Source organism: Rhipicephalus sanguineus, chromosome 3 (genome assembly GCF_013339695.2).
Source record: "Rhipicephalus sanguineus isolate Rsan-2018 chromosome 3, BIME_Rsan_1.4, whole genome shotgun sequence".
In the NCBI taxonomy this organism is placed as follows: Eukaryota; Metazoa; Arthropoda; class Arachnida; order Ixodida; family Ixodidae; genus Rhipicephalus; species Rhipicephalus sanguineus.
This window is the reverse complement of record NC_051178.1, coordinates 50,322,251-50,350,155: the sequence shown is the minus strand read 5'-3', so window position 1 is coordinate 50,350,155 and position 27,905 is coordinate 50,322,251. Positions and strand designations below refer to the sequence as shown.

Here is a 27,905-nt window from a genome sequence, read left to right as displayed (position 1 = left end):
CCGCGGCCAGCGCACCATCCAACAACAACAGACACAAAATCAGACGACAAAAGACACCTTCTGGTGCAAGTGTTGCCAAAGCAAAGCAAAAGCTGACAAAGTGGTCTTTAGAGAACGAAGATTGACTACCTTGATAATGCACAATACGGATCTCTCGTTTCTGGACTCCGCCGAAGAGAGGCCACCCTGCTTTATCGCTTATGGCTAGGGGTGGCATTTACGAAATCCTGATCATTTCGGGTTGGAATGGCCGACAACGCTCTTTGCGATGGCTGTCGTTGCGAGGAGACGCTACACTACGGCCTTTGCGACTGTCCAGTATAGAATGCTCAGAGACAGTCACTGGCGTCCGTTCCAGCGTGCCTTGACAGTAGACCAATGTCTGTTGAAACAATTCTTGCATGTCGTCAGCAGAAGATATCACAGCTGAAGGCGACGACGGCACTGCTGAGGTTTTTAAGAGAGACGAACTTGGACAAGCGGCTGTGACAGAAATGTCGCGTACCACGCAAGAGTGACCGACTGATTCAGTGTGTGCTGTGTCATAAGCTATCTTTCTATCTTTCTCTCTTTCCTCTCCATCTTTAAATCTCCCCCACCCTGTCCCCATGTGTAGGGTAGCAAACCGGTTCTCCTATACTGGTTAACCTCCCTGCCTTTCCTTCCCTACTATTTCTTCTCCCTCTCTCGTTTCAGGAACGTAAGCTGCAACCACGCATGCTTGAAACATGGTCATGCTCCACTGCTTGCAGGCCTATCGCTGATGAACTGAATGCCGCGATGTTACTTGACTTCCACACGCGGTAGCACTCTGGCAACAGCTACGCTCGGATCTAAGCCATTTCCCACGTGCATCTCTGATGCCAGGTCGAAGGCTACCTAGCATTCTAAGCAACCGAGTTGGGACCTACGTCAGCCTCATCTTTCATTCTCTGATCAGCTGGCCACTTATTAAAAAATAAAAAACGCCAGGCCTGCGCTGAAACCGCAGCACAGTCACAGCGAAAGCTGGAAGAGCGGCGTTTCTAGAGCCCGTTGTAAGCTCTCATGGGGCTACAATACAAGTACACTAGAAAGGTACCCACTACGCCATAAATCACAATTTTCGTGAAGTTGGGAAGCACCTACTGAGCCATTATTCGTCATTCTGCGGCGAAGCGACGCACCAACTACACGTCTGTAAGCCATTATGTGCACTTTGTTGACGCGACGACTGATGACGATGAAGAATTATGGCTCATCCCTTTGTAATGGCTTGGAAGCTTTAAACCGCCCACCATTTATGGAATTTGCATTGGGTGACGCCCGGTCGCTATTTCCCTCTCCCGTCATACTGTATAACATAGGTGGACGTGGGAGAAAGACGGGTGGGTGGGGGGGAGGCGAAGAACTTTACTGAGACCCTGAGGAAATGGATCATGCGCTTATGGGCTCCCTTGGCAACCAATACAAGTGCACTTGCGAGGAACCAACTACGCTCTAAATCATTGTAATTTTTGAGAAGTAGGGCAGCAGGCACTGCGCCATTTTTCGTCATTCCATGGAGAGCCGTGGTACCTGCTAAACGCATGTAAGGCATTATGCGCACTTTGTTGATGTTGTGCCTGACGATGATGAACAATTATGGCAGAGACCTTTGTAAGGGGTTGGAAGCATTCGACAACCTACTCGTTGCGCACTTAGCATTGTGTGACGCCTGGTTACAGAATACGCGTCGTGCGATGCGTTGTGTGACGCTTGGTGCTTACTTTACTCTTCTACCACGCTATATTGCATATGCTAATGTGGTTCCTTCCCGATATGAAGCTTGTATAGGACCTTTTTGCATACAACTTTCAAGCACCGGCATGGCTCAGAGGTTGAATACTGGGCTCCCACGCAGAGGACCCAGGTTCGAACCTCGTTCCATCCTGGATTTTTTTTTCTTATTTAGTTTTTTTTTTCGTATTTCGAGCGATACTGGTTACGGACACCGGCGGCGGCGGCGGCGGCAGCGGCGGACAACTACGGCGCCAAAAACGGCCGGTGAAATGATCTTATAACAGCTTTCGCTGTAAAAACTCACCGGCGATTACGCTACTGCCTATTGCGAATTCTGAGCGCAGCTGTTTAAGTGTTTTGATTTTGCGATAAGTCGAAGAGCGACTGCCTCGCTAACCGTGAGCCCGCGGAAGGCAGCCCGTGGGCGCGTTCCACAATAGCTGCCGCAGACAGGCATCCGTTCATGCAGCGCTTTGTTTCCATATATAGCATTGGTGGACGCCCTCGCCGCATACCTCAGTGGTGACTAGAGGCCGGATTTTTAGGCATCCAAAAAGCGCGTTTTAGGCGAAGATAGGCAGGCAAAGCAATGTCATAGGCGCCGAAAATAGGCAGGAAAAATACGTTTTAGGCCTCTAACGTCGTAAATATAAGCACAATAAATGTTTACATAAATGTAAATAATTTCAAAACAAAGATGTGCGGGACCTGTATCTGCGACAGGAAAGCAAGGAGGAGGAGGAATAAACTTTTATTGAGACCAGCAATTTGTTTGGCTGGGCCTAGGCCTCCCACGTGGGGACGTCGAGGTCTTGCCTCTCCGCCGCCTCGCGGGCCTGCTGGGTCGCCCAAACAGGAAAGCAAAAATGTTATTTTTTATGATGGCACAAAGGCGCCAACAGTCGTTCGTCCCGCACGGTTCGCAGCATACGGTCTCTCTTTTTGTCCTCTAGCGTGGTGATTCAAGCGTCCACTGTTGAATCAGCACATTCCTGGGTCTCTTTCTTTTCGACATGGCTGAAAAGGTCAGCACAGCGGCAGTTAGCCAGACCGCTAAAAGACCAGAGCGGAAGGATGCCTCGTGTTGGCCGGGTATAATCGCGTAGGGTCAATTTCTCCCCTGTCGGTGACCACCCTAAAGGGGCCCTCCGACACTTTGTATTTGTGCATTGCGTGGACTAATGGCTGGGGATAATTTTAGTGTAGGTCAGAGCATCGATGTCAATATATTTATTATCCTAATCACGCAATGGAATCATTTCATCGCCGCCGACAGCACCAAAGCATAGTGGCGTTCGCCATAACTATTGCGGGCTGAAGTGACGGAGAAGAGCGCAGACCTTGATTGAATGAATGTAACGTTAGAAGAAATCTTGGAAACGCATAAAAAAGATGTTATTATAGGGTTTTCTTTTGTGGGATTTTCAATTGAGCACAAAATCGACACCGTTGCAACAACAACAACCAAAAAAGACGACTGCCAAACACGATAGCGGCGCTGGCTGCTAGTTTGCCGCTGGCTTTTTGCTTGCGCGGGTCGGACGTCCGTGCTAAAGGCTTACCTCGCTCATGCTTTTGTATGCCTCCGCGAGCTTCCTCGTTTCGCATATGCGGTAGGGTATCCCCCTTAGGTAAGTACCGTAGGTAAGTACCGGTAAGATGCAGCTGTTATATACCCTCTCAAGAGGAAGGTATATAACAGCTGCATCTTACCGGTACTTACCTACGGAGCAGAAACCTGGAGACTTACAAAGAGGGTTCAACTTAAATTGAGGACGACGCAGCGAGCGATGGAAAGGAAAATGATAGGTGTAACCTTAAGAGACAGGAAGAGAGCAGATTGGGTCAGGGAACAAACGGGGGTTAAGGATATCATAGTTGAAATTAAGAAGAAGAAATGGATATGGGCCGGCCACGTAGCACGTCGGCAGGATAACCGGTGGTCATTAAGGGTAACTGACTGGATTCCAAGAGAGGGCAAAACGCGTGAGGGGAAGACAGAAAATTAGGTGGGTAGATGAGATTAAGAAGTTTGTAGGTATAACGTGGCAACAGAAAGCACAGGACCGGGTTGATTGGCGGAACATGGGAGAGGCCTTTGCCCTGCAGTGGGCGTAGACAGGCTGATGATGATGATGATGATCCCCCTTCGAGTTCTGGGAAAGTTTGTTTGCTGTACTTTTCATACCAACACAAACAAATAGTGTCATAAAAAAAAGAAAACAACTTGAAAACACGGTGGCCTCCTCATCTTTATCTCCCTTTCCCCCTTTCCCCTACAGGCGCTGAGCCGTGCTTCCACTTAGGGTTGCAGAAGTTGCGCCTTTTCCTTTCCTCAACCTCTCCTCCTCGTCCTCCTCCTCCAAGCATAGAAAAAACACGCACACGAGGTCTGTCGTTGCCCGAAACTTTTTATTCTTGCCTGTATACTCTGCTGGGCAACCTGTTGTCGTGCACTCGTGAGACATTCAAAGGGTGAAAGCCTTTCACCTCTACGCATTGTTGTTAGTCTCATCCTTTTTCTCGGAGTGAGGGTGCGGTGCCACGTTGTCGGTTACTGAGGTAACGGCGTGATCGTCGCTCTGGATGCAACAGGTAACAATGGTGTGCAAGCTTCCCCTAGGTAGTACCTTCCAGTTCATTTCATTGGCGGTGCTTTGCACCGTCAGTGGAGAGTGAAATATGGTCACGTGACCCCGCGAAAATCAAGTCGAAAGTCGGCATTTTTTTATATTTTGAATTTTCTGGGCTGAATAGCTTCGGACAGTGTGCCCCTATCGCTGCCATTGTTGCGTCATTATTCTTTTCACCCTTCAGTATACGCAAACCGCGATTAAAAAGTGGGGGCCTATATAGAGGGTTTCACTGTTTACTAACACAGGCCCTGGACCGCTTCCTGTTTCCTGCGCTGGCGTAGGCTAGCAGGATTGGCGGGGAACCAAAGCATTGGCGAGTAGCCCGTAGGGTTTCAATACTTCTCTCCCTGTGTCTAGCAAATTATTTGTATTAAATATTCTTCTAAGCTACACACAACACTAAAAGAGTTAGTCTTTAACTATAAGCGCCTTTCTTTTATGTGAATCTGGAAAAAGAGTATTCCCTTACTCTGGCAAATCTTTAAAAAACGCTTTACGCTTCGGTGTTGCAGAACAATAAATGAGGTGACCGGAAGTTTCTTGGGGTACACCACGTGCTCCTGCTATCGCAATCTTGAAACCGTCTATAGTGTTGGAGGGCCCCTTTACAAAGTGAATACAAACAAAACAAAAGCCGCGTGCGCATCACATTTCTCTTTAATTTGATCTTCACTCTCCATTTCCCTGACTGCTCTCTACGGTTTCGCATTCGCCGACCGCTCGGCTCGCACCATGTCAGTGCGGCGGCATATGCTGGCCTGCGCGTCCCTCTTCGCTGCCGTTAGCGGTTGTTTTCCGGCAGTTGGTTGAACTAGAGGTCTATGTTGAACCCCGTAGAGTTTCGAACAGTCAGTTTTGTCTAATAACATGAATAATGGTCTCAAAGTGCGCCCGAAAACGAAAGTTGAGGTTAAATGGTGTTCATATAGGCGCCGATTTCGTAGATAGGCATTTAGGCACACATGCCAAAAATAGTCATTTTTGGGCACCACAAAAACACTGTAAAAGCCCTTCTTAACCCCTTACTCATGGTCTTACATCGAAGTGGTGCGATAGGAACGCAAGGAACAAAACAGGTATTTGCGTAAAAATCGGGTCTCTAATTATGACGTCATCAGTGACCGCACGACGGCGCGAACAAGTCTGGCGCCGCGGGTGGCCACCGCGGAACCTGGCGTCTCGCCACTGTCGCTTCCTCCTCCTCGTGCTGTCCTCGCTGTCGCCGTCTCTCACCATCCGCTGCGCTCCGCGTTCGCTCTCTTCCGTCCTCGTTCGCTCTGCCGCCTACGACGACGTCGCTCAACGCAAGAACGGGCGCCTAAGAGCTGCGCTCTAAAACTTGTTTATTGTAGGAGAACTTGTGCCCGGAAAACTAGATGCAAAATCTAAGTCCGCTAAAGCGTTCCACACACAGTGTCCCTTCGACCAACGCACGTCTTCTCCCAAGCCTCGCAGCTCGACCCACTTTGTCGTGCACGAGCGCAATAGGCATGGGTTGCGCTGTCACAATGAGCGTGAGCAGGAACGAGGCATTGCAGACGCTAACACAGCGGCTCACTGGTCTCCGCGTTCGCTCTCTTTCGTCCTCGTTCGCTCTATCGGTTACGTCGACGGCGACGCCGCTCAATGCCGCAACAGGCGCCTAAGGCCGCGTTCGCACAGGGAAATCCGCCGTCTAGAGATAGCGAAATGAAATTTCCCTGCCACCGAAATTCCGCTTTCACATTACTTACCAACTACACTGCCGAAACTAGGGCGGCTGGATGTTCCTTCGTGCGAAGGAACGCTAACATTTTAGGCACCGTGCGTTGCGTTTGCGTTCCGCTAGGAAACAGAAGACAGGAGCAACGTCGTTCAACTGCTGGGCCTGCTGGAAAGCAACTTTCTGGCGATGTCTGACGACTATAAAGATGCGTTCGCCGAAGAAGAAACGACGCAAGCAGTGGTGGTTGGTTCGTCCTGATTTGCAAAACACGAGAATCTTGCTCTCGCCTACATAATGCTACCCGTTCTGCGAGATCGTGGCATGGTGCATTGCGAAGAGTAATAATGAAGAAAATTTGTAAAGAGGGAATGGGTGCTCGAGCCGACGTTTCGACAAGTGGTCTTGTCTTCTTCAAGGCTGAATGTTCTATCTAGAAGACAAGTCCACTTGTCGAAACGTCGGCTCGAGCACCCACCCCTGTTTACGGATATTTTAGGGGCCAAGCTCCTTAAAGCGGCACCCTGTTCGTCCCTCGTAGTCGTAGTGCGTAACCAGTCGTAACGCTAGTACCAGATCTTGACCTCCAAGGTGGTGCCGGTGGGAGATTTTTCCTGTGCGTTGTTGAACAATAAAAAATTCGCAGCGTGCGCGTTAACTAAAAGCCGAATTCTTCTGTCTCTCATTCCTCATTAGCAGCCATTGGCATGTTCCAGTAGGAAACGTTAGTGGAAGTAGAAGTGTAAGTGTTAGCTAAAAGCCGATTTCTTCTGTCTCTCATTCCCATTAGCAGCCATTGTTTACCTCCAAGGTAGTACCCGGTGAGATTTCTCCTGTGCGTGATTAAACAATAAAAATTTTGTTCAAAACGCCGTTGATTGATGAAATAAACCAACGAAAGACGCCAGATGTTTTCTAAAAGCAAATCGAAAGAACGCCAGTTGTTTCTAAAGCAAAACGAAAAGACGCCAGCTGCTTAACGAAAGACGCCAGATGTTTTCTAAAGCAATGGTTTTCTAAACAATGAAAATTCACAGCGTACATGTAAAATTAAAGTGAGCTGCAAGTCGTCATAACTCTCATCGAACCTTTAGTATAAACGCGCCCGATCTCACGTCGGTGATGATGTACTGGGCAGAATTCACGGAAGATTCACGGTTTATTGATGAACCTCCGCAGCTTCGCCCACTCATCATCATTCACTCCGTGGATATGCTGTGATTTTTTTCATCGCACGCTCCCATCTTCCCCTTCCTTCCCTTTTTTAGATAAAGATTAGTGATGGTACTCGTGACAACAGTAATTGTGTTTTACTTGGCACTTGCCGAGAGAGAGAGAGAGAGAGAGAAAAGACATTTATTTGGTCCGGAGGGAAGAGTATGAGATGTCTACACATCCAACTCATGGCTAGTCCCATGTCGGGACGGGGAGACCGGGCCTCTCCACCCTCTCACGGGCCTTCCGGACAGCCAGGAGCTGGACGTCGTAGCTGGGGCCGTTGATAGCAGCTGTCCACCAGGCTTCTTCACTGTAGTCCTGCGACGCAGGGCATGGCCAGCGCATGTGTTTCAAGGAGCTAACGTCACCGCAGTCTGGGCATCTTGGATATATCTCCGCATGTATCCTACTCATGCCGCCGAATGTCTCAGTGTGAACGCGCCATAAGACCTGCGCTCTAAAGCTATTATGCTCACTCTGTCAACCAGGTTTCGACCACAAGTTCCTGTGGCATGGGCAGCACGGCTTTTTCCGTCCCTGAGTGCCTGGTGTCAGAGGCCCACTAATGCAAGTAAGCTATTAGTATTGTCTCTTCTAAATATGTGTATTGCGCTAGTGCGCTAGTGAACCTATTCCGAGTAATGCGCTAGTGAACAGAATTCCTGTATTTAGTTAGTGTACGCCTACACAGAAAGAGATTGTGTGCTGCGCAAAAGGAGACGCGAAGGAGGTATCTTCGCTAAACTGTGGATGTGCTGTCCGTTGGGGTGCGAATAGTTATTGTTGATGACAGTGCAGTCAACGAAAGTGATACAGCATGTGTGAAAAATTTGGTGCTTGAAAGCACTGCTTAGTTGTAAACTGCGTTTACTTACATTCAGACGTGCGTGTTTGTATCGGCTCTTTTTTCTTGTGTGCTACGTAAAGGCAGTGTCTCTGTTTTCAATGCTCGTTTGCTGACCTTTGTGTAAGTGTCGCGATCTGCAATTCTAGTCAGCAGCTTGGTGTGCGCACATTGTGCGCTATATTTGTGTGCGTTCCACAGTGGAATGTATTCTCGCTGTACATCAAAGGAACGTTCGCGGCTGTCGGTTAGTGTTTACGACAGTACATCACCCATTCATCAAGTGATTATGAAGTTTCGTCGCAGCTCATAGCTGAATCGTGCCGACTCGCTGGCATTGCGGCGTGAAGTACTGCGCCTCAGCAAGAGCAAGCACTGGTGGGCAGGCCCGAGCATTGTCGTGGGCATCTGTCAAACAATCTACTTACACGTGAGCTCGGTTTCCAACTCGTTGATTCTCAAAGGGCCCCAGCTGAACTGTCGTAGTGCCGGTGTGAATCGTTTCAAGCGGTCGACGCTAAGAAGCAGCTTCTTCGCATATAAAAATAATCTCGATGCATTGGCTGTGCGACGACACCAGGAGCAAAAGCAGCGGTATGGTCCAATGACGTCCCGGACTGAGGATATCACCTAGTCTGTAGGGCCCCTACAGAGGCTCATTCACTCTCTTTTATGTCAGAAAGTTTTTCACCGCCGCCACCCATGGCACAGGCTTGGCGCGTCCCAGACGCTAAAAACGGTGTCTGACTAGCGGCGTCCCACTCTTTGACGCCACAGAAATCTTTCAGGGGTGCTTTGATTACGACTGCTACATCCGACGCCACCAGAATAAAGTGCACGAAAGGCTTCTCTGTCTCATCAAATAGAGGATTTCTTTGTTATCTGCGCAATAAAAAAGTCTGGTCATAACTTAAGAATATTCATGGTATAATCATTACGCAGCCTTTGTTACCAAGCAATTTTTCTTTGTTCCCATGTACCACGCTTGCGCGTTGTACAGTGCCGTCGATGAGACCAGCCGCTGGAAATACTTGTGGTTACAGTGGATGCACTGAAACAAAGCTAACACAGGAACAAATATGGCCAGGAAGCAGTAGCAGCGATCTTTCGCCTTTGTATTTCTAACATCGCGCCTTGTCACTTCGTTCACATTATTTAAAAACACCGCCATGTTACCTAGCTGACTGAATGCACAACCGCAGCATTTCATAGCGGTATATTGCCAAAAGCAAAATATTACACGTGTGCGTGTACCGCTATGGAAGTACGCGGTCTTTGCAGGACGCTTGTTCATGCTTTGTAGTATCAGCAGGATTTCGAAATTGCCAACACTTCATGAGATGGTGCCACTAAAATTCTACATGCACACCTTGACACTTAGACCTTCTTTCGTTTAGGACGACGCGAAATGCACTATGTGATCTGCTTCAACGACAAAGTGGCGAACACATTGAAATGATTTTGGCGAATGAACGGTAGGATGGTTACACCAAGCTCCATACCGACACTGCATGCATTCACTTATTAGAGTGCATATTTATTTATTTATTTGATACACCTCAAAGGCCCCCCAACAGAGGGCTTTACATGAGGGTGTGGGCAAACAATGTAGGGTTAATAAAACAATGATTCTATGGCATTTCGAAAGTTATCCGTGTTGCAATGATGGATGACACTTGGGGGAAGATCGTTCCAGTCCCTGGCTGCTTGGGCGAAAAAGGAGTGATGGTGGGCTGTGGTGCAAGCAGGGGGTGGGTAGACGGCCTTGTGGTGACTTGTGCGGGCTGAAGTGCGATGGGCTGATTGAGTGGGAGAGTTATAATGAAACGTATGATACATTTTGTGATACAATGATAGTCTAGAAATCTTACGGCGTAGTTCAAGGTTAGGTAGACCAGCTTTTCATTTAAGGTTAGTAACACTGGTATGATATGAGTAATCTGAGTAGATGAATCTAACTGCGCGGTTTTGAATTACTTCTATGGACTTACATAGGTTAATTTGAGGTGGGTCCCAAATGGCGGATGCGTACTCTAATTTTGGGCGAATGAGTGTTTTGTAGGCTAGTAATTTGACTGATTGAGGTGCAAGATGTAAGTTACGACGAAGGTAACCGAGAGCTCTGTTAGCATTGTTAACTATTTTACTTACGTGAGAAGACCAGTTTAGATTCTGTGAGATGTTAACACCAAGATATCTAATGGAACTTAGGGAAGAAACTATGGAGCCATTAATATTATAGTTAGCGGCAGGTAATTTATGACGTCTGTAAAATGAAACAAGTGCAGTTTTATTAGTTTTAGGACCATGAGCCATTTCGGACACCACTCGTCGAGTTTTAGTAGGTCATGCTGGAGAGTAATTGTATCTGAAACGTTAGTAATAGGTCGGTAGATTACACAGTCGTCAGCAAAGAGGCGGATGTTAGACGAAATATTATCGGGTAAGTCATTGATGTAAATTAAAAAGAGGAGGGGGCCTAGAACTGTACCTTGAGGCACACCAGAGATTACGTTAGAAAGGGATGAGGACGTGTCGTTAGCTTCTACAAATTGCTGACGGTTAGTGAGGAAGTCCTGAATCCAATTGTAGACAAGTTGGTTGGGGTTTAATTGAGAGAGCTTTAGTAGTAGGCGGTTGTGGGGAACTTTGTCAAAGGTTTTCTCAAAGTCAATAAAAAGGGCGTCAACTGGTATGTTAAGGTCTACGCTAGCGCTTAGGTCATGGATGAATAGTGCAAGCTGAGTATCGCATGAAAGTCCCTTTTGTAATCCATGTTGGTTAGGATGAAAAAATTTAACTGTGGTAAGGAACTTAGCAATTTGCGAGTGAATTATATGTTCCATTATTTTTGAACAGATGCTGGTTAGGGATATGGGCCTGTAACTAGATGAACCTGGCTTTGGAACCGGAACGATCTTACCCACTTTCCAGTCGTGAGGAACGATGCCGGATGAGAGTGATTGCTGAAAAATATGAGAAAGAATAACACTGGTAATTTCTTTGGTGTTTTTCAGCACCTTAGCATTAATACCATCGATGCCACAGGATGATGTAAGTTTCAACGATTCGATGATTTTCTGGATGCCCTGAGGTGAAAAAATGACGTCTGGCATGGTGGGGTAGTTGTGGGGGGAGACATCAGGGAGATTTTCAATGGGTTCTCTGGTAAAAACGGAAGAAAAGGTAAGGTTTAGTGATTCTGCTACTGCGTTGTTCGGGATAGGTTGTCGGTATGTTCCATTATTGATATGCATCTGTTTTCGTTCTGCGGGTTAATCACTCTCCAGAATTGTTTTGGGTTAGTGCGGAGTAAGTTGGGCAAGGTGGTATTATTAAACAGCCGCTTCGCTTTATGGACGGCAGAGCAGAATAGTTTCGTGGTGGCCTGGTATTTTTGCCACGCCACAGGATTGTTAGTGTTTTTTGCGGAGCGAAATTGCCGTTTCTTTTTGCTTTTGAGCCTCTTGCGTTCAGGGCTAAACCAGCGGGAAGTGCTACGCTCACTAATTGTAATTGTTGGAATGTAAATACTGATTAGCTTATTCATTTTAGATTTAAACATTAACCTTTTTTTGTGGCAGATCGCTTGTTAAAATCTTTAACTAGAAACTGCCAAAATTTTGTTTAGTTCTTTATTGAAGTTATTGTAATGGCCCTTATCGTATAGGGCAAGTTTTTTGCGTGTTTTTTCTGCGCGGTTCAGCCTACATTGGAAGGTGCCATGAATGACCTTATGGTCGCTGATTTCGTCGAGGTATGAAAGGCGGGGTAATTCTATCGGGTTGGGTTGTTAATACTAGATCAAGTATATTGGCGGAATGTTTAGACTGCCTCGTTGTTGCATTAACAATTGAGTTAAAGTAAATGTTAAACACGTATCGACGAAGTTGCTTTCAATGTTTTGTTTCGATGTAAGGAGGACGAGGTCAGACCAATCTATGTTCGGAAAATTGAAGTCACCGAATAAGACAACTGGGGCATTAGGATAGCATGCTCCTAAGACTATGTGGGATTGAACGGCTTTACAGCACACAAACACCATTTCGAGTGAGGTACGGCTGCATTTCAATACGGCTGCAGCTAAGGTCACGGTGAGTAGCAATGAGCACGCCACCACCACGCCGGCCATCTCGGTCGGCACGAAAGATACTGAAATCTGGGTAAGAAGGAAATATTTCACCGTTATTGATAGACGAGTTTAGCCACGTTTCGGTTAGCACTGTAACGTTAGAATCCTAAGAGTCGATTAAAGTGGATAGGATATCTCGCTTTGGTAGTACGCTCCTGATGTTAGTAAAAAGAAACGAGAAATAGTCCTTGGGGGGACCGTAAGGGCAACCACTATTTAACTGCTACGGGTCGCGAAGAACGACCTGTTGACCAACCGGGTCATACACGTAGGTGTTCTTCCCTGCTACGAGTTTGTTGTGACGAAGGCTGCTGGAAAAATGTTGCGTTTTTTTTAACTCGACCAGTTTTACGGGCTAGGCGTGTAGCTGGTGAGAAATCTTGCGCAACATTAACCTTGGGGTTACAATATGCCTCGGGAGGCCAAATGCTTGTGTATATAGTGTAGGCATACGTACAAGCATTTGATACTGTGCTAACACAACGGAACTACGCTGCCCTCATAGGGCATGCACGACGTTCGCACACATGCGAACACTGGTATCGCTAGCAGATTATTCAAGGAGCCATCGACACTGCGGGGTTTTGTCCGCTCGCCGCTAGGCGCTGACTCTCATCGATATCGACGCCAACAGCTTTCCCTCGCGGTTCAAGGGAAACGTGTAGAACTGCAAGTATTTCTAAACCACATACCTTGTACATTTCGCACGCTCTAATAGGTGATAAGCTATCTTAAAGTGAGTTATAAAAATGCTCCAGAAAAAAAGATTCGCGGTAGCACAAGGCTCTTTATTTGCCCATGTAATGAACTCGGTCCAACGATAGGTTAATAAAAGAAGGCTGGGGACACCCCCTTTTGGACAAACTAATAGTACGAAAAGTTCAAAACCAGCCCTTAGCGTTCGCCAGCGTTCTATTGGTTACGGTGGAACGCGGCGTCCCGTGAAGGGCGGTCGACAAAGTTGGGACGGTGTCCTCAAACCAGCAACTTCTTTCATTTGTTTGTCGTTCCACTGAGTGCAGAAGTGCACCCCTGCAAGGAAAGTGTCGAAAATTTTCGCTAACGATATTTTTTAGAGGTACGGGGCTGTGCAAATTAGTTTCAAGCATTTAATGGTAGCACTAAATATTACTTAAATAATTAGCAACGTGGTCTCGCCGATTAGCTCCGGCCGCGCGCCGTTGAAAGCTCGCCCGGCCGCAGCGAATCTCAGAATCTCGGAGGCGCGAAAAACAAGTACACGAGAAGTACTACGCACCCACAGCACCTCTCACAACTAAGTTTCTTACAACACACACTATTTAAACCATGACCAAGTACCACGTGCTCTTACATTATTGATAGCCAAAACTATGTGCTCCTGCAAAGATTACCAAAGATTAAAACGGTTATGACATGTACACTCTTGTACACGTAATCAAACTATTCAGGCAAGAAATTTCATTGCAATGTAGTGCTACTAAGGGCATGGTTACACATAGATTGCCTTTTTTTGTTGATGTCGTAAGACTCAACAATTTCTTTAGTAGCCTGATTTTTATGCTTCAAAGCATAGACGGTGTCATGAAAGTTAGGGGTGCATCCTTGTTGTGGACAGTGTCGAGCAGCGGGCGAGTACGTGTTGCTTTCCAATGAGCGTTTGTGTTCCGACAACCTTACATTCAGGCAAAGACCAGTTTGCCCAATGTAGACATGACCGCAGCAAATAGAAAGGTGGTATACAACTCCCACTTTGCAAGGAACGAACGGCGACGTGTGTTGTACAGTGCAGCCTTTTTTGTCACACCTGAAGTTTTCTGCACCAGCTTCCTTTCGACTATACCACAAATGCTATACATTTTTTGCGATACCAATTATACGTACACTCTCAGCTGGTTTTCGCCGTCGCCGTCACAGTCATGTCCCGGATATGTATATGCATGTACATACATATAAGAGCCACAAAGACAAATAAATCTGAAGAAAAATTTCAAAGCGCGTCACCTGTGTGGGGTGGTTCGTGGCTTGGGTCGCAGGAGTTTTGGGTTCTGGGCTACGATCCAGCTTTCCTGGTCCTCCATAACTGTTTGTTGGGGTAGTGCATCACGCGTAACAAAAGCACGCGGGCTTATCTAGTTTCCTGTCGTGGAGGGGCTGTTTGCCGGCATTTCGCTTTGCAGCGCTGGCCGGGATGGTCCTTGGATGGTATGGTCGGCTGGCTGGCTGTAAGCATCATCCAGTTGGTCGAGGGATTGGATCTTGACTAGGCGATCAAACCAGATAATAATTGTCAACCAGTCATGCGTGCGAATTGAGAATATGCTCTTTTGTGTTACCAATTCTTGGCTCTGATTCGGTCTTTGGACGACAACCGGCTGTCGGTGGCGCGCTGAAGGGACCAACTCTTAAGTTGTCCTTGCTTGCGCGATGCGTTTCTGGGGCCGATACGTCAGTCCTTGGAATCTGCCCGGCGATTGCCTTCGATTAACGGGTCTGTGACAAAGACCCAATAGAAGCGTCATGTATGGCTATGAAACGCGTTAGGAGATGTAATATTTCGTGGCAGAAGAGACACATAGCTCCATTGTTAGGCAGCGCGCAAACGGACAAGAGACGAAGCAAGAAGACGGGACAAGCGCTAGTTTAACAACTGAAAGAATTTCTTTGAAGTATTCAAACATATGCAGAAACCGTAAACCACACACAATCCTATGATTGATGACTGAAAAGAATCTCTTGTTCATTCGACGGCTGACTTACGCAACCGCTAGCACACTTTGCCATGTGGTATGCCTCTGCCAACTCACGTGTACATTGATCATGATGGCGCGTGATGATCGAGGTTTGTACAAACGAAGGCGCGCAACCGCATTGCCAGATGTGCTAACATCAGGCTATGTGAGCATAATGGTTTCAAGGGTGGGGTATCTTCTAATCTCGCCAGCCATTGTCGTTGACCATGGTGGCGCGTGATGATCGAGGTTTGTACAAACGAAGGCGCGCAACCGCATTGCCAGATGTGTTAACATGAGGCTGTGTGAGCGTAACGGTTTGAAGCGTGGGGTATCTTCTCATCTCGCCAGCCATTGTCGTTCATCATGATGGCGCGTGATGATCGAGGTTTGTACAAACGAAGGCGCGCAACCGCATTGCCAGATATGCTAACGTCAGGCTGCGTGAGCATGATAATTCTTTGAAGGGTGGGGTATCTTTTCATCTCGCCAGCCACTGTCGTTCATCATGATGGCGCGTGATGATCGAGGTTTGTACAAACGAAGGCGCGCAACCGCATTGCCAGATGCGCTAACATCAGGCTATGTGAGCATAATGGTTTCAAGGGTGGGGTATCTTCTAATCTCGCCAGCCATTGTCGTTGACCATGGTGGCGCGTGATGATCGAGGTTTGTACAAACGAAGGCGCGCAACCGCATTGCCAGATGTGCTAACGTCAGGCTGCGTGAGCATGATAATTCTTTGAAGGGTGGGGTATCTTTTCATCTCGCCAGCCACTGTCGTTCATCATGATGGCGCGTGATGATCGAGGTTTGTACAAACGAAGGCGCGCAACCGCATTGCCAGATGCGCTAACATCAGGCTATGTGAGCATAATGGTTTCAAGGGTGGGGTATCTTCTAATCTCGCCAGCCATTGTCGTTGACCATGGTGGCGCGTGATGATCGAGGTTTGTACAAACGAAGGCGCGCAACCGCATTGCCAGATGTGCTAACGTCAGGCTGCGTGAGCATGATAATTCTTTGAAGGGTGGGGTATCTTTTCATCTCGCCAGCCACTGTCGTTCATCATGATGGCGCGTGATGATCGAGGTTTGTACAAACGAAGGCGCGCAACCGCATTGCCAGATGTGCTAACGTCAGGCTGCGTGAGCATGATAATTCTTTGAAGGGTGGGGTATCTTTTCATCTCGCCAGCCACTGTCGTTCATCATGATGGCGCGTGATGATCGACGTTTGTACAAACGAAGGCGAGCAACCGCATTCCCAGATGTGCTAACATCAGGCTATGTGAGCATAATGGTTTGAAGGGTGGGGTATCTTCTAAAGGGGACCATGAGGCGATGCGAAGCAGCGTTTCGGCATGTCGAGCCCGAACTTCAGAGGGGGAGTGGTGAGGTGGAGAGGAGAGGTGGAGCGTGGAGGGTAGGGGAGAAGAAGAGTGGAGAAGGGGTGTGTGGAGAGGTTCGCGCATACGCACTAAGGGTGGTCACGCTGCACACCACCACCACCACCCGATGGAACTTCGCCATAAGATGCTTCGCATCTCATAAAATCTTTCATTTGTTATACCAGCGATTGTCCCATCTTCCTTCGTGTCTTGTTCGTTCCTACAAGGGCAAAAGGGTAAAATCGCACAAGACGTCGCACCATGTGCATTGCGTAACATGTGGGTCGTTTAACGCTTCCCACACACCCATATATGTCCAAACTCAGAAAAAGTGACAAAACAAATATTTCTTTTAGAAAAAGCATACTTTTAGCCTCAAAAGAAAGCACAAGTTCTTTATTTACTTCCAGGTAAACGCACCACTGTTTTTCCAGCCGTCCTATATATATAGGTCACTGGGCGTTAGGGGTGGCGTGTGCGGATATGGTAACTTTTGAGAGATTACACGTGCACACCAACATTGCACTTCTTCCTCTCCATGACGTATTTCGCCCGGAAACAGCGGCCGGCATTTCTTGTGCACTTCTTCCTCTCCATGACGTCTTTCACACAAAGCACGCGTTTGCCCGGTGAAAGCGGTCGGCACGTGGCAGCATGAAAAGCTAGCAATGTGTAGGCTTGCACACGTTGACAATAAGGCCTGCTTGATGTGTTGTAGGAGGCGCTAGTCATCTGCTAAAGAAATAGCGATGTTAGAGTGGATGAAAGAAGCGTCCTATATGTAGGACACTGGGCATATATGGGTTAAGAAGGCTCAGCCATAATTCATCATACTCATCATCATCGATGATGTACGAAACCGCGACTAACACGGCACACAGGAATAGAAAGACACAGTACGACGCACTACTAGCAACTGACGTCTTTTATTCGGGAAAACATGTATTTATAACGCACCTAATCTGAATAAATCAAACGAGTCGTCAAAAAAGCGTTGTCGTTATTTTGCCAAATAAGAACAACGCTCAGCACAATTATTTCAGTCAACACCGCTCATATTCATGTGCGGTGTTGACTAACACCGTTAGTTCTCATTAATGTTGTGTCTAACAAAAAGCACGAGCCCTTAAAATTCCCCCTCTTTGAAACGTTCTGGCAGACTTGATGCCTTCAAGTAGTATGCGAGGGATTATCGGCCAGCTTCGAGCTCGTGAAATGATCGCATGCTGCGTGACGTCAGCACGCAGAAAAAGTGTTCCACTACTCACCGTCGCGGCTACGTGGGGCGCTGGCGAACACTCCCAGTTTCAAATGCGCAGATATATCCAATAAATTGGGAGGGAGGATGACCGCCGCCGTAGCTCAATTTGTAGAACATCGGACGCGTAATTCGGAGGTTGCAGATTCGGCCGCTGCCGGCGGCGTTTCCCTTTCGTTCACTTTACTTTCCTCACACTTATATCATAAGTATTACAAGTAACAACCCCTCTAAATTCCTTTGCTTGCTTGTCTGTTAGTTCTCAATAATGTTGTGCCTAGCAAGGAAAAACTAGTCCTTAAAATTCCCCTTATTTCGTTGCCTTTAAAGCATTTTCAACATGAGCCACTGCTACAGCGCTCTCACTGAAGTTCTTTTGTATTACGCCTTCTTTCCAGAAAGCAGGCCAGACTGTGGGCATTCGGTCGCACATTTGTTTCTGACATTGCGATGGATAGCCGATTGCCATTGCAGCAGGGATCAACGAACCTACCTCCATTATCCGCCAGCGAGTACGCCGAAAACAACGGCCTGCAAAGAAAGCACAGCAACCTCGTTCTTGCATTTAGCCAGCCGGCGTTTCTCATCGAGCCACACGACAAGATGCGGGTGCTGGACGTTGGCTGCGGAACTGGCGACTTCACGCGTGACTTCCTGTTGCCTCGCTGTCTACCGTGCGAAAAGATTGTCGGCGTGGACATCAACCCCGAAATGATTCAGTACGCGCGCCGAAAATTCTGCCCACGAGAAGATCGAGTATCTCGATTTTGGACATAGACGGCGACGTTACCGAATTCCTCAGCCGTTACGGCCAGTTTGACAGGGTCTACTCTTTTTACTGCCTGCAGTGGCTAGAAGACCCGGGTGCAGCGTTGAAGAACATAGCGTCGCTACTGTCGCCCGGAGGGCAATGTCTCCTTGTGTTTCCCGCTACCCACCAACCTGCTACCATCTGGAGCCGCCTCGCCAAGATGTACCGCTGGGAAAAGTATTCGGAGGTATATGCGGGCCGCGCTTTTTGCCACGTATTTGTACGCTCACTACTGGAGAAACGTCAATTGCAAGCAGCTAAAGCTTGCTTTATTCACGTGCTCAGGCAATTTATTAGCAAGTATTAATCGTGTCCGCAGCCGAAAACCGTACAGGGGTTACTTCATGTGAACAAATTAAGAAATACAAATAAGAAAACACTATGGAATCCGCTAGCGAAGCACAATAACAGCAACAACAACTTTACTGAAAGGTCCTGCTAGTTATTCGGGGATTTGGGTGGACATCCCCGCCTAGGCGTCGGCCACGAGCTCTTACGCTCTGAGATTTTCCTAGGCCCGCTGGACGGCTCACAACTGGTCTTCTAGAGCGGAGCTGAGCAGCGTAGTCTCCCAGCGCGATAGCGAAGGACAGGAAAGTTATAGTAAACTGGTAGATATCTCCATTCTGCTGTAGGCATAAAATGTAATGGTGATAATGATGCTTATCATTGATGTGAGCTTCAAGCATCATGGCATGTGTTTGCAGGTGGATATCACTACGTCACTTCAATAAATCCGTAAAATTTAACCTTGGTTTCCCTCTGTTACAGACACACTGCATTGATGAGAGTTTAATATATCACAGCGGATCTGTATAAAACAGGCATATTCTTCGGTAAGAGTAGAAACGTGTGTGCCTCAGAAGTTAGGCAAAGCCCACTACTCACAACTGGTCCACTAAGAATGACGACCGGCGGCAAGCAGGTATCAGCCACACAAAAGACAAGGCGACGCATGTCGCAACAAAAACACGCACGCCGCTACACAAATGGAAAAACTTCAAAGGAGCATGTACTAAATTCGAAAGCTCTCTCTGGGCAGACATTTCGGCTTTAGTTTCAGGCTGCGTGATCGACCATGGTTCGAAATTCTGCGTCACCCCGGTGTCGTACGTTAAACAGCTTTGCTGGTAAACCACCTTCACAGTGTGAAGCGCATCTTTGTATTGAACTAAACGTCGCGCTAAAAGTTTCTAGTCTTAGTGAGAAATTTGCTCGACTGGGTCTTTATAATGATTACTTTTGTGATGTGTAGTATTACAATGTTTAGATTTTGAAAGCGTGCGTCCAAACGCTGAATGCATGTAATACAAAGCACATTCAATCAGGCGAAGTGCAAGGTGCGAGTATATGCATTGTCGGCGAACACTCTTTATGAATTATCTGCTAAAATTTAGCTGCTAAAATATTTAGACTGTGGTGCTCTTTCTTCCTTACTATTTGACAAAAAACATATAAATACGCATGCCCTGATTACAAGCAGATGCCATTATTCTTGCACATTCATTTTCTAAGCTGAGCTAGAGCGCAACCAAAGAGGGAAAAAAAACATCAACAAAATCGCACTAGTGATCGGGGGGGGGGGGGGGGGGTATAGCACAAGCAACACTTATTATGCATTACACACTGAAACACTTATAAAAGTCAGTATAAGCATCAGTCGATTTGTGTTAGCAGTGCCCTTCCAAGTAATACATTTCGTTAACCAGCGAATGAAATTTCTTGAAGACCAAGAAGCGGTTCAGTGTTTATTGGGCATAGGAAACGCCAGTATCAAGATCTGTAGCATTTACCTTCCAAAATTGAAATGGCAACGTTTCAAATGAAAGATCCCAGGTTTTGCTTGTCTGGTAAACTTCTAGTCTGGCTAGGGCTTCTGACGATTCGTCATTACCACATTCTTGCCTAAGCTTGTATTTTCCGCACAACTTATAGGCACACAATGCATTAGATCGGAAAATGCTCTCATAGATAATGATCAATTTTATGAGAAGTTGTGGCGCTTTACATACTTGCACTAGTCACGCGCGTTTGCAAAAGCGTGGGGTTAATAATTTTATTTGTGGTTGGTCCCTAATCAAGCTTTTCGAAATTTAAACCTGGCCGTAGAGACGCAGTGGGCGAAGTACACGCGCAGCTTCCACGCTCGCTTTACTTACTTATTTTTTTTTTGTGGGGGGGGGGGGGGGCAGGTTTTCCGTACGACTACCTTGAAACATACTGTCACGTTAGCTTTTACCTTAAAACCTCACGGCTGAAAGGCAGGTGTAATTTTACCAAAATTCAGTTTTTCTTGGGTTAGAGCGACTTAATGTCACTATAAGAAAGTCGCATGCAATTATTGCTTCTAGCGTACTAACATTACCGAACTCATGATGTGAGATGGCAAGACTGTGAAGCAATAAGTAAAATCTTGTCACTGTGAAGAAGTGCACTTGGCCTTGAATGTAAGATTGGTTATGGACAGATGAGAGGCAACTTTCATGCGTGTCAGCCAATGCAGCAATCCCGTATGTGATACGATAGGTGTGAATGAAAAATGAAAGCGCTCTGAGACTGAGCTAGGGGGAAACACCATACCATGATTAGATGTTATAAATATACACATACACACACACACATATATATATATATATATATATATATATATATATATATATATATGTGTGTGTGTGTGTGTGTGTGTGTGTGTGTGTGTGTGTGTGTGTGTGTGTGTGTGTGTGGTGTGTGTGTGTGTCAAGTAGATCCTCCGTGAGAAGTCACAACGTTGTTTATTTCGACGTGTCAGCCAGAGTCTGGCTGAAACGTCGAAATAAATAACGTTGTGAATTCTCATGGAGGATCTACTTGACTACTTGCAACACTATATATATATATATATATATATATATATATATATATATATATATATATATATATATATATATATATATATATATATATATATATATATATATATATATATATATATATATATATATATATATATATTCATCCACTGTAATCTATTACAAAACTTTTAGCTGCAATATGTTTCCCGAGGTATTGCCACACACAACGGCTACAGTTGTCAATGGTGTACACGGCTTTTCCGAACCACCGGGATAATTTTACCGTTACTCGTTAAAGGCACTCGTAATGCTATGGCTAACTGGCGTACGCGATTCTCTCATCAAATTATCTTATTCTACCCACACTGAACTACGCTGCTATACACGTTATTCATTAACTGCCACTATTACTGCACAAGTTTCAACGATACGCCTTCTTGAGCTGACTCACCACAGCTTCGAAACTAGGTATGAGCTTTCTTGTAACACATAGAAGTGTCGCTGAATAATAAAATATAAAATAGCAACAAGTTCTGATGAATTTGTTTATAATTTTACGCCTAGATATTGAAGAGGTACATCCCGAAGAGTCATTACATGAAGGACAAGAAAGAACAGTTGGCATACATGTCGGCACTGCTACGTGAAGCCCAGCTGTCAACCTCCATTTTTCGTCTTGCCTAGGCTGGTCACATTTGACGGATGGTCTGAGCAGGATATAATCGGTAAGTATGAGGGCAACAGCAAAACCTCCCTGGAGGTGTGTGCCGTGAGATCAGAAAAGCACATATTAGTGTACATCATGTGTGCATTTCGCTATATGTCGACTGTAGAGTCCGCCATCCTTACATGAGGAGATTGCGGTGTGAGATACTCTCCTACGTATATTCTACCGTGCACTGACAGAGTTAGAAGCGCAAGGGTGCTCAGGATTTTCAATTTGGAGAGTCATGTTTCATCGCAACCCCCTCCCCCTCCTGGTCGACTCCAAAAGAAAACGAACTGCGCAATGAACGAACAAATGAAAATCGAGCGATGACGTGCTTCGCACAACGGCCTGCCTTTGGTTCCCGACTTTCCGGGGGTAATGGTAAGAAGTAGAGTTCTTGGAATGCAAGTTCAGAAATCCTCGATTGCCAATATACGTCATCGAAACCCTGTGTTCTGAATAATGACGGGGCGGGTCCGACTTTGTAAAGGTGTGGGGCAACTTGGCGCCCTGCTTATGGAACTAGGGAAGCGTAAAAAAAAATCCGGCAGCTCCTCTGCGTTGTGGGAATTGATTTAATGCAAAACACTTACCGAGCAGCTGCATACACTGCATTTTTTGGCTCTGAGACAAATCAAGACATTCATGTCTTGGTATTTCGTTCACCATCGCATGTTTGCCATGCATACATGTACAGGATCGTCCACATCTAAGGTGAACACCCCCATTAGTGTTCATGACCTCATATAAGCTCATGTGTAATGCATAATTCGGAAAATTATTATTGTGCTCATGGATATCAGGATTAGACGTCATATAACGGATATTTCCCTCGTCAAGTAGAATAAGCGTTCGAGTTCTACTGGCTTGAACACGAATGAGGTGTTCACCTTTGACGTGGTCGACCGTGTACATTCTGGTACAGGTCATGCGTTCTGGTGTATACCATGCATGACCTGCCATTTATACTTGCCATACTCATGCCATTCTAATTTCGGTATATATGTGAAGCAAACGAAAAACGGCTGCTAGAGCACTAAGGTCATGTCATGTAAATCATGACGTAAGTGCCATGCATGACATGGTTTTAACTGCGGAGATGCTTAGGCCGAGCATTGGTCTGTGATGAGTGAGCAGAAATGATCATCATCATGAACCAGCACGCGCTCTCTTCGTCCTCTTCCTCTTTTCCTCGTTTGCTTCGCTCCCAGATCAAGTGCGCCAATTTGTCCGGCCTAGGATGCAATAACCCTGATGGGCGAGCGAACGAGTACAGACAGAAAGAAAGAGAGAGAGAAAGAGCGAAAGAAAGAACTTCCAGGCAGAACGTAACAGGACCTAGGGCTTTTAGCACCCGAAATGGACTAGCAAACCGTTGGAGAAACTTCTGGCAACGCTGTGGAACACGCTGAGTTCGTCGAACCTAGCACTAGGTCTCCTAATTGGAAAGAGCAATGGTGCTCTTGGGGAGGTGAGCGGCAGTCTCGCCTGGTGATGCTGCTATGGCTAGGCGTGCTCTAAAGCAAGCCTTTCGAAGGAGCTCCGAAGTACCGGTGCCATCAGGATGGTAGTGCTCCGTTGTGTCCAAACCCAAGAAATTCTCTTGCGGAAGCCTTGGCGTCCTTCCATAGACAAGCTTGAAAGGCGATTCACGTGTGATTTCACGCTGCGCCGTACTGAGGGCGAAGACAGCTGCGGCAACGAATTCGCCCCAGTTGCTATGACTAGGACTCACGTATGACGACAGTATGTCCTTTATGGTGTGGTTTGTACGCTCCACTAGACCGTTTGTTGGGTGCTGAGTAGTGGCCCCTGCATGTCGAATTCTATGGTCATTAAGTAGGTTTCTGAATGCGCGCGACGTCAGAGCCGTGCCGCGGTCGGTGGTGAGCAAGCCCGGTGCGCCGTGTCTAAATATGACGCACTCGTTTGTGAACGTGAGGACGTGCTGCGTCGAAGAGTCTGGGACGGCCCTGACATCGGTCCACTTCGCGAGGTAATCTGTGGCAATATGAGGAACTTCTTGCCGGGTGATGTACGTGGAAACAGTCCCGTTGGTGAAGTGCCACTATTTCAAAAGGCGTTTCCTGAGGAGGGATAGGTCGCATGGGGACCGGTGGTGGATTTGTGATGGCCTTCCGTGCTTGACAGACAGTGCACGGCAAAACGTAGCGGGAAATGTTAGTGTGCCTGCACCGCCACCGAAACATCTCTTTGATGCGTGCAAGCGTCTACTGAAGCCCGAGGTGACCGGCAGACGGAGCGTCGTGGCACATAAATACCATTGATTGTCGCATGCCTACCGGCACGACAGGAACGCAGGACCCATCCCGATTATTTCGGGGGCAAAGGATACCATCTTGTACGGCATACGACGCCGCAAGGCTTTCACGACGCTTGAGCGTGCGTAGTTCCCCGGATAAGCGCCGCGTTTTATCGACAACTTCTGCGTCTTGTACCTGTGCGGTGCGCAAGTCGAGCGCTGCAAGGACTTGTGAGGTGTTGAGAGTAGTCGGGTGACGCGAAAGGTAGTCGGCGTATTGATGGCGAGCACCGCTGCGATAGACAACGGAAAAGGTGTCATCTTGCAGCTTGAGAGCCCACCTGGCAAACTTAGCGTTGAGGTCTTGTTTTGTTTGAAGCCAGCAAAGGCCGACGTTGTCAGTAACGACCGTGAAGGCTTTACCATAAATGAACGGGCGAAATTTTTTGACTGCCCAAACCACCGCCAAACACTCAAGTTCGGAGGCGTGGTATCAGCTCTCTAGTTCACTGAGCCGGCGGCTAGCATCAGGACCGGCCTCTGTTGCCCGTCCTCGTTGAGTTGCAAGAGATCAGCTCCGATGCCAAGACCACTAGCGTCTGTGTGAAGAATAGTCGGTGTGTTCCCGTCGTAGTGCGTGACTGTCGGTAGTGTTTGAACACCACCGACACCGGGATGTATATAACAAAAAATAAAAATATTTGCCCAGCTTGCACTAAGTCGCGTAAGGCTGGGCCACAGAAGAGCTGGTGGGCACCTAGTTGGTCTTGGCTTGGCTAGGACCAGCTCTCACCTCTCTTTCTCACCCCTTGCTAAACTATACTATACCTGGCTATGCTTCGTCTTTTTTTTATTTCTTCTTTTACATTTCTTAGCGAACCCAACGCACTTTAACCATTCCTACCTACGCTTCTATCTATCTATCTATGCCCGTGTACTTAGATTTAGGTGCACGTTAAAGAACCCCAGGTGGTCAAAATTTCCGGAGCCCTCCACTACGGCGTCTCTCGTAATCATATCGTGGTTTTGGGACGTTAAACCCCAGATATTATTATTATTATTATATCTATCTATCTATCTATCTATCTATCTATCTATCTATCTATCTATCTATCTATCTATCTATCTATCTATCTATCTATCTATCTATCTATCTATCTATCTATCCGCCTACGTCCGGGTGCTCTCCTGATCGCCTCCTTAACTTGGTGCGGACCAAAACTGGCACGAGTGTGTGAGAGGGTTTCACGAATATGACTGTGTGATCATGAATGAAAAACATGAAAATCCTGTTGCGTACGTCGTCAAACACTTTCTTCCAGACACGTGTGGCACACAACCGTTTTTCACGGGCCGCAGTATACGGGTATGTGCCACAGGTGATTGGCAGTTTATGTCTACCCAGGGACGGCGAGAACATACATTGGTAATTTATATGAGAAAACGAGAAGTGGCAGTTCGGTATTCTACCTGCGTGGCAGTTTGGTATTCTACGACAGAGCCACGCCAGGTCTAAAAACAGCTTTGGAAAAACAGCCTATGCAGGCCTAATGGTGGTGCAACGTCAGTTGTGGTTGTAGTGCTGGCCATCTAATTTTATAATAAAGCAATAAACACTACATATGTACAACTACGATACAGACGTCATGTCAGGTTAACGTCAGTTGTGGTTCCAGTGTTAGCTCCACATTTATAGCTGTCAGAAACATTGCATTTGTATTCCTATATTCGTGTATCGCTTGACCCCAGAAGAATGCACTAACGAAAGTTACGTGTGATAGTCACAGCACTGCAACCGTATGTTGCACTTCGTTTTGATAATAGGCCTGCCTGGCTGCCCAGGCGGCGCTCCGAAAGCGGTGCTAAAAAGCACCCCCTACGATAAGTTCGTTGGTTTCGAGTAGTCAGACTGGCGGCCGCATGCAACACTAAGCTCAAGTGCGCAATGGATCCGCCGCTGTCGGTTGCGCTGTGCTTTGGATTTCGGCCAGTTTCTGGCGTGGCTGAGTTCTTCAGGCCAAGCAATCTGCGTAAAGGCAAGAAGCTCGTCAACGCCAAGTATGTTTACGACGTGCACGAGATTGAAGGAACCGTTTCGGCGCGCTGCAACTCTTAAGTGCAGCGAATCTCATACGACGTTGAACTCGAGGTAAGTTTTGCGAGGCATGCTCGCGCGATTAGCGACAGTGCATAAACGAAAAGATTGCTGTTAAGAAAGCCGGAATGAGTTGTATCACATGACGAAACAGAATCAAGAAAGGTCCAGTGACGAAGGCTAGCCATCGGCGGCCCGAATGAGCGCGCATTCGCGCCGTGTGCCGTTTTCTACCGCATTCAATCGCAAACACACTTTTGCACCATGCACGGTCGTAATTTTCAACATTTGCTTCTAGGGAATTCGTCAAATTCTGTCAGCGTGTGGTGGCGATCGAGGAGCGACGGCGCACAATGTTTGTTGTGTGGCGAAGCTTCGCTTAGAAAGGTGGGAGGGGGGGGGGGTGATATTGTCCGGAAATTAAAAGTGGCGCTCTTTTCTGCGCCCACAGTGAGCACGGCTCACAGTACAAGAATAAAACGAGGAGCTAACGGCTTAGGAGGCGCACTACAAATATCGACCTTCCTTCCACATTTTCACCGCACCTGGACGAGGCCACACTGCTTTCTCCTGTGGTCAGTCCATCAAATCATGGTGGATAAGTTCCTGCGTACGTTTTAAGCACTTTTTGAGTCTGAAAACTACGCGCAAAATTAAATAAAACGTATTAAAGCAAGTGAGAACTGTGTAACTCTACGGTCGGCGTCTATTTTTGAATACCCAACCAACTTCGGCGCACGCCACCAGGCTCCGCCACAGTACTCAAAACTCCAGCGCGTCAGCCCTATATGTATGTGCTCTAACGTATGTATGTATATGTATGTATATGTATGTATATATATGTATATGTATGTATATGTATGTATATGTATATGTATGTGCTCTAACGTATGTGCTCTAAAGTGAGTGCTGACGTTACGTTAGACCATAAATTACTCTTTAAACCTCACTGCTGTCGACGTGCCTGGTAAGCCCACGATGTTCACACAACTAATACACTTACAAAAGCACGTCGATCCATTACGTAACGCTTGGCTCAAAGCCAAAAAATGCAGCATAAAACTACTCGCTGACTGCCTCGCATGAAACCGATTCCCACAAGGCGTGGGATCTGCAGACTTTTTTGTCTCTTTCTTTCCATCTGTTTCTCTCTCTCTTTTTCTCCCTTTCTTGCCTTTCCATCTCTCTATTGTTCTATTTATCTCTCTCTCTGTACTCATTCACTCGCCTTGTTCCTTTTTCTCTTTTAAATGCGAAGCATTTCTTAGCGAGCTTCTGCCACTTTGAAAAGATCTATCTATCTATCTATCTATCTATCTATCTATCTATCTATCTATCTATCTATCTATCTATCTATCTATCTATCTATCTATCTATCTATCCGCCTACGACATTGTGCTCTCGTAGCCGTTTAGTTAATGGGATGTATACTAAAATTGGTAAGGTATTCCATGACGGTATGACAAACATAAATGACAGGTCGTAACATGAAAATCATGACATGCATGCCATCAACGGCATGATTTACATGCCACGGTCTTGGT

General features: G+C 46.8%; 1 pseudogene; it reads left to right on the top strand.

Moving 5' to 3' along the window:
* The first annotated feature begins 18,102 nt into the window (after positions 1 to 18,102).
* On the top strand, positions 18,103 to 22,010 carry LOC119385457 (juvenile hormone acid O-methyltransferase-like; annotated as a pseudogene).
* Positions 22,011 to 27,905: the final 5,895 nt, after the last annotated feature.